The sequence below is a fragment of the Dreissena polymorpha genome, chromosome 1 (genome assembly GCF_020536995.1).
Source record: "Dreissena polymorpha isolate Duluth1 chromosome 1, UMN_Dpol_1.0, whole genome shotgun sequence".
NCBI lineage: Eukaryota > Metazoa > Mollusca > Bivalvia > Myida > Dreissenidae > Dreissena > Dreissena polymorpha.
In genome coordinates, this window is record NC_068355.1 from 186,736,793 (window position 1) to 186,743,438 (window position 6,646).

The window sequence follows — 6,646 nt, forward strand, 5'->3', positions numbered from 1 at the left end:
ATTTCATTTTATATAATCCAGTAAATGACTGCAACAAACAGGTTCCTTAATAAGGCTACTTTAATATTTTGTTTCATACAGAGTACCAAGAAAAAACATTGCATGTACACAAACGTCAATCAAAAAACACTTCTGCTATGTTTTGTGATTTTTAATACCAACACATGCAATCAAGTTCACAAGATACGATCCGGTGACCTAGTTATTTTATGTATGTTACCCAGCCCAGGTTCATACTCATCCAAGAACATGTTAAGATTAACATTTTGACTATCCTTCATCAAGATTGAAAGATAAATGTGACCACTATTGAAGTAACTTTTTTTCTCTATGAATTGATATACTAACCAAATTTGTTTACTCACTGCATGGTTTGCAGATTAAGACATGACTTAGATATTTTCAAGAAAAACATTATGATCAAATTCCATCTGGATTGATTATTTAATATGGCTTTTAGAGTAGTACCAAATATGTTTAAAGATTTGACCTGGTTACCTTGTTTTTGCACGGATGAGACCCAGATTTGTTATTTGTCTACAATGTAATCAATATTGGATGATACATTTGGCATCTATGCTAACAAGTTAACAAGACAGCCAAAGGCACTGGGTCGCTCACCTGAGACCCAAAGGAAGTGAACTGTTTTGAACAGTTTCATTTGCTCCTGTCATAAATGTGGCTTCATACTTTTCCGTTTAACCAGTGCCTGTTTTTCACTTGGTTGACATGTTATTATAACAAAAGTTCTAATCAAGTTTAATGCTGATTTGGAAAAAATGTGATTTTAAGAATGTTAACATTAATTAACTGAACACATATAAAGGAAAACTGCCATATCACGTTTGACATGTTTTTTGTTGGAACAAAAGCAATATGGAACCTCAGCCAAAATATTGTTTGAACAAATATTATGAGCAAGTTTTAATAAGACTGGACAAAAATGTGACAGTCAGTATTCACAAGGTTGCAAACCATATAATGACAACTGGCCTGCCCAGTCCCTGACCAGAGACCATGCTTTTCAACAAGCCTTACATAAATATAGTATAACCATAGATGCAAATACTGGCTTTTCACAATGGCATACTTTTTGTTATGTGTTTAAAATATCAATGATCAAACAAAATACAAAACCCATACAAACATATGCATGATGCATCCAGCCTGTAAATACTACCTTAATCAAAATTGTACTAATTTGAACTGTATTTTGTAAATGAATAACAAAAATACAGAGCCTGTAAATGTATAAACCATCCATGAAAATATTGACCACATGTTAAAGATGATTTAATAACCAGTAATGTTTGAGTTCATACATGTTAAAACCAGTTCAGAAGTTATATGATTAGAAGGCACTGTATGGTACTAAATCTAAACAGTACCAATTTTTTTGGAACCAATTAAGTCACATATAGTTTAAAATAACTAAATTCCTTAAGAATATGTGAATGTTTATTCTGCAAAAATGAAAGTCCATCTCTCTGATGAGAGAAATTCTGGTTTAATTAAACCATTTTTATTTGTGGGCGTTTTAAGCTCGCAAATAATGTAGAGGCAATTGTGCAAGTCAGTCTGCGTTAAGTACGCTAGGAACCGTAACCCGTGAGTGCCTGTGTAGATAACTGCAGTAAAATTAAGGAGACAACGAATACTAGGCTATGAGTGTCTGCTCTAACCACCGCATCTGCCTGTTTATAGTCCCTATTGGTACACTACATAGTGTGTATGTATTCAAAAGTATTTAACAGCTTGTAAGACAAGGCCATACTTAAAAATTCTTTTGTTTGGCATAACCCGACCGACCCACTAAAATCGGCCCGACTGAATTTTTTTTTGCTCGCTGAAAATTCTTTCCGCTAAATTTTTCCTTTCGGCTTTTTATAATTTTCGGTTATTTGCGTCATTTAATTGAATGCTCTTTCAAGGATATCTAGAATAGCAATGAACAAAACGCGTACCGGTATTAATTTGAGTCGCCTATTTATTTAACATATGCATATCCGATTAATTAGACTTTAAATACAATTAAACCGCTCTTGTTTTTTCTCGTATCCCTTTAATTAAAATACGCTGCTGTCGTTCAGGATAGTTTGGGAGTAAAAAAACAAATCAATTACTGATCACCGTTCAATTCAATTCGGCAATCGGCAGAGATGTGTAATATTATCGCCATATAACTAATTATTCAATTAGCACTCTTTAATTCAGATCGGTAAATATTCGGTGGAAATATAAAAAGTGGTCAGCTTAGAAATATTAATTGACGGGTATTGTCATGTTTTTGTTTTATTCGCTTATCTCTTTTATACATCCCCGGGTGTACATTGTCCAGGGTAATCATGGAACTTAGGCTTGAAATCCATGGTATAACATGGAATTCCATGGTAATCCCTGGAATTTGAAACAGTTTCCAGGGTTTTCCAGGGTTTTGTTCTAGAAATGTCCATGAAACGTGGACTTTTTTTCCAAGCATTTTCCAGCCTTGGATGGAAAAGCATGGAAAAGGAATGGAAAACGCTGGATTAAGGCTGGATAACCCTGGAAAATATTTCCAGATAGCATGGAAAGTGGAACATAGAATTTTTTAAGCATGGAAAAGACTCTAACATTTTCAGCTAACCCTGGAAAAAACTTAGACTTTATAAGAGGAGAAAATAACTTATAAAAATGCAACACATTTTATTCAAAGTAAATCAGAGATCAACAATTTACACAACATATGAATAAAACATAAAACAATGTGCATAGTTTGGGCAGAAATAGTAGTAGTTATAATAGTAGTAGTAGTAGTAGTAGTAGTAGTAGAAGTAGTAATGCTGGTGCTGGCAGTAGAATATGTTGTAGGAGTAGAAGTAAAAGTGATTGTTGTATAAGTTTTACAAGCAGTTAAACTACTGATAATTATACTATTGGTGCAAATTTAAGTGACAGTAGCAGTTACTATTGTGTTGTTGTTTTAGCATTTACAGGAATAGTAGCAGTAATGGTAGCAATAGTAGTATAAATAATAATAACAATACTAGTAGCAGCAGTAGTAGTAGTAGTTAAGGAAGTAGCATTTGCAGCAGCAGCAGTAGTAGTAGTAGAAGTAGCAGCAGCAGCAGTAGTAGCAGTAGCAGCATCAGCAGCATCAGTAGTAGTAGCAGTAGTAGTAGCAGTAGTAGTTGAAGTACTAGTAGTAGTAGTAGTAGTAGTAGAAGTAGTAGTAGTAGTAGTAGTAGTAGTAGTAGAAGTAGAAGTAGCAGCAGTAGTAGTGGTAGAAGTAGTAGTAGTAGTAACAGCAGCAGCAGCAGAAGTAGTAGTAGTCGCTGCAGCAGGAGTTGTAATAGTAGCAGCAGCAGCAGTAGCAGTAGTAGTAGTAGCAGCAGCAGCAGGAGTAGTAGCAGCAGTAGCAGCAGCAGTAGCAGTAGTAGTAGTAGTTGAAGCAGTAGCAGTAGTTGAAGTAGTAGTAGTAGTAGTAGTAGTAGTAGCAGTAGTAGCAGCAGTAGTAGTAGTAGTAGTAGTAGTAGTAGTAGTAGTAGTAGTAGTAGATGTAGTAGTAGTAGTAGTAGTATAAGTAGAAGTAGTAGTAGTAGTAGTAGTAGCAGTAGTAGTAGTAGTAGTAGTAGTAGTAGGTAGTTGTTGTTGTTGTTGTGGCTGTTGTATTAGTAGTAGTAGTTTTGCAGAAGTAGTAGTAGTAGTAGTAGTACTAGTAGTAGAAGTAAAAGTAGTAACTTTCAAAGCAATGTCTACAAGTTTAAATTCCTTAACCCTGTTCAAGGTGTATACACACTCAATATTTAACTACAGTCCAGGTTTGCAATTAACAAACTATCTGAAAAGCCTGTGTGTGAGTCAGATGTGTCTGCGGCTAATCTATTGGTTATAAAATATCACAGCCTTTTCTGATTGGCTGAGTTCAAATACAGAAAGTTTACCTGTTAGATTGAAATTATGGAGAAGGCGTATTGAAGAAAAAATGCAGGTTAAACTTGTTGTTAAAATGAAGTTAATGTAATTTCACAAACAGTAGAGTTTAACTTAATGAGTTTTTCCATTAACAAGAATTTCTTAAAATAATAATGTATGGATATCATTTGGAAAGTGACATGAAATGTTGTTAAAAAGTGATGCATACAAGTGTTTCAGAAGTCTGTCTAGGAATAGAACAACAACTGAAGGTTTGTGCTTTTCATTATTTCTAAATATTCCTTTAAATTTATTCTTCTTATGTCATCATTGTAGACCTTTTTTATGTGACATTTAAGGTAAAAGTATGGCAAATATAGAAGTTTAAAAGCAGCTGTCACACACATTTTCACTAAGTGCAGTTTGCAGCTTGATAAAGGAAGTCCTATGTGGAGATATTAATAAGCTTGAATGTAGTATCGGAAGTTTATAATGCATGGCTAGGGAACTGAGGCTTAGGGAGTTATGTGCTGTGCATGATGAGAACTCAATGCTCATTAATGCTGTTAATGTTTATAAATAAATTAATTAAACCAATAGCATTGTTTTTTAGGTTTCACTGTACATTTTCATACCAATAGAATTACACATCATTCTAATTATAGCAATAATAAATTTGTACTAATCATACCTACAAATTTTGTTATGCTATGCTTTGTGATGTATTAACTTCATTGTAAGTTATTATTTAAAGACAATTTTACTAAATATTTAAAACAATACTTGAATTATTTTCTATATACATTTTCATTATGTGCTTTAACTGTAGCTGACCAGTTGATGGAAGATACTGCAGAGTTTGGCAGGGAAATAACCCAAGACTACAAAGCGGCTCTTTTGGCGCATTTACCAAGAGGACTAACATGGCCACAAATTCATGGAAAATATTGTTATGCCCCGGGCTCATATAAGTAATTTAGTGTTAACCACCTGAAAGTATTTTGTCTTTTTGGTATCCAATATTTTGGTCTAGTTTCAATTACAGGTTATTTTTATATGAATTAGCAAATTAGCATATCATTCATATAGCAATATCTGAATATAAAATTCCTATATATGTTTGAGTTTCCAGATACATGCTAGTGTACCCCGTTTTGGGGCATTTAAGAAAACAACAAAATAAATTTCAAAATAAAAGAGAGTCATATAAAAATATAAGTTAAATCAACAATTTATTCACTTGAAAGTCTCAGTTTTCCTGTGTGGTTGCCTGTTTGCAAGTAGATTAAAGCCCGCTTGCAAACTTTAAGAGAATAAATTTCAGTAAATGGAAAAGAAATAATTGCTAACTACTTAGGATCGTAAATGTTCGCTCAAATACAAAAAAGCCAGATGTACCGAATTGAGCAGTGATATGAAATATCTAAAATAGATTAAAATATGAATGAGCATTGAAGTATAGATATTCAATCATATGATTGCTGCACATTTACTTTTACAGATGAATGTAAAAAACTTATGACTTTCTTGTAATATTGTTTGCTTTGTTTTTCTTTCAGAGATCATGCAGGAGCCGTACAGTATAACAGCAGTACAAGTTCTATAAAAGATCCACGACCTACTGAAGCCCAGCTAATTAACAAAAAAGTTTTTAAAAACTGTAATTTTATCCCACCTGGGTACTTATAATTTACTAAGCTGCCTTCACAAGTTTTAGACTTGCAATTATATTTTAAACTGTCACTTGGAAAGTAATACATGTACATGCATTCATGTTCTGAATTTCTTTGAACAATAAAATTATATAAAAGTATTTTAATGAAATTGAGCACCTACATTGCATTAAAGTGAAAGTAGCTGAGAAAATAGTATCCTTAATTGTTCTCATGGGCAGCTACATATATTGTGACAAACATGAAGTAGCTAAAATAACTTAAATTTTTCATTTTGTTTCTTGTATATCGTTTGTACAGGGTTCGTGAATTGTTACTGTATATTACTTGACTTGCTTGTATTTTGTTACTTTGAATACATGTTGTTAAGGTTGCATTATACTTTTTAACTTTTAAAGTAGCGCCTGTTCTGTTATGTAAGGGCCTGATTTATGATAATGGACCTAGAGGCTTTGTAAGCATGTATTAAACAACACTTGTTTGATCTGAATAATTTGTTAAATAAATGTAACACAATTTGTAATCTGATGTTATATTTTGATGAATTGTGAACAAAATAATACATCGAAGAAACTAAGGCATTATGTTGATTTTTTGTTTTGTTTTAATCTAACCTTAAATTATGATTTATTTAAGCTGTGAGTATTGTATTCATTTAATACATGAATATTGTTTTTAGACCAGAAATTTCTTTTTCTATTCAGTGACCATGGTAAACGCTGGACAATTTTCCATGTTATACCAGGCATCCATGGAATATTAAACAAAGAAAAAACCTGGAACATTTTCCAGGGTTTTCCAGCCAGCATGCAAAAAATACCGTCCGAATACTCCATGTAATCTGGAAAACCCTGGAAAAAAATCCATGGTTTCCATGGTTTTCCAGATTACATGGAGTATTCGGACGGTATTTATTCCATGCTGGCTGGAAAACCCTGGAAATTGTTCCATGGTAATTATTCCAGGGAGCCTGGAAAACCATGGAAACTATTCCAGGCTATTTCCACATACCATGGACAATTTTCCACCCTTTTTTTTAAATATTGACGCTGGAAAAGGCTGGAAACTTAGTCCGAATA